The sequence below is a fragment of the Petaurus breviceps genome, unplaced genomic scaffold (assembly GCF_028583685.1).
Source record: "Petaurus breviceps papuanus isolate PSGF00001 unplaced genomic scaffold, PetGlider_PUasm1.0 84, whole genome shotgun sequence".
NCBI lineage: Eukaryota > Metazoa > Chordata > Mammalia > Diprotodontia > Petauridae > Petaurus > Petaurus breviceps.
In genome coordinates, this window is record NW_027186645.1 from 12,744,784 (window position 1) to 12,746,481 (window position 1,698).

Here is a 1,698-nt window from a genome sequence, read left to right on the forward strand (position 1 = left end):
AAGGAAGGAAGGAAGGAAGGAAGGAAGGAAGGAAGGAAGGAAGGAAGACATATTATTTGTGGTAATACAGGTTTCTAGGATTTTAGGGATTTAAAAATAATCAACAGTTGACTCTAACAATTATTGACTATTTCATCTATTAAAATTTTCATTTATCCTCTCACAATCCAAGAATTTGAGCCATTTCCTGAAACATATTTGTGATTGGGGGAAGAGTTGTGACTAGTTTTTTGCAGATCTCAGCTCTGGCAGAAAAGATACCTAATGAATATCTGTTGATTAGTTGATTTAATTTCTCATGACATGATTTTTAAAAATGTATTTGAAATGTAAGATAGCAATCTTTTTTTCTTTGTAAATCTAGATTTATTCATTAAAATAATTTATTTGGAAATTTAGCAAAAAGGACCTTAAATAAGTTGGGGTTAGTCTGCCACAAGTGAACTTATGGTCCCCAGATAGTGGAATAGTTGAATAAAGACTAATATTTTGATTCTTCAAGTAACTTAATCTATTCAAAGATATTGAACCACTGGATAAAATAAGCACATAAATAAGTGAATAATCAACTTATTTACATCAAAACAGAAATATGTGGTGGAAACCCAGAATAAGAAAAGGCACCTCATCAGTAGCTCCAACCATCTGAAACAACCTCCACTTTTAAGACTTTTCCTGTTTCCTTTTCTGGAAAATTCTCCACATTTTTAGGCACATCTCCATTTTGCACCAGGGTCTGTGTTGTCCAGAGTGGCCTGGAGGCAGATGGAGGAGACTGTCCTTGCAAATTTGGATATAGCTGGATAACAACTAATTTTCAGATATGGTAACTTCAAGCTTTTTTAAAAGCTAGAGTTCTTTTATGCTTAAACCCTTTCTCACAATGTTATTTTCCATCCATTTCAACATGCTGTTTTAAGAAAATAAAGGATTTCTTCACTTTTTGAGGAGGGAAGATGGGGCTAGAAACTGACCAGGATGTAAAACTAGTATCCTAAAAATGGTCTGTGATGTGAAAGGTAAGCTGGTGCTCTAAGGAAGGGGTGAAGATGAACTAACCTCCCCAAATACAACATACTGAGAGGTGAGAGTAGGAAAGCATACTATTATATCTCACAGGAAACATTCAAATTCCAGTATCTCATTCTCATGACAAAGGTGGTAACCAGAAGAGAGAATAGCACAGCATGAATCCATCCTCCCAACAAAGAGTGTAAGAAGAATGGAAAATAATGCAAAGTTATCTCCTTCTTGTTCAAATATATTGTAATCTTGGGTCTTCTTCTGTTGTGGCACAGATGTAAGACATTTTAATCCTAGCGGAGAGAATCCATGATCTAATAATTGCTAGAACTCTGGGTCTGCTACAGAGTTGGGGGTTGGTTTGACAGAGCAGGAAGCTGTATTTTCATGCATCAAGATTTTCACATGCCCTGGAAGGATTTTTTTTCCCTTAAAAAACAAAACAAAACAAAAAAACACAAAAAGCCCCACAGCTATGATACCTTTGAGTTTTGTGCAAAGTAGAGCCAGATTTCACAAGACTCATGTTGTCAAATCCTTAGGACATCAACCTGACCCAAGGAGTTAGCTTAGATAGGGAAAGGCAACAGTGTGACCTCCTTCCCCTTCTATTTTGTAATCCTGGTAATTTCTCTCTCTCTCTCTCTCTCTCTCTCTCTCTCTCTCTCTCTCTCT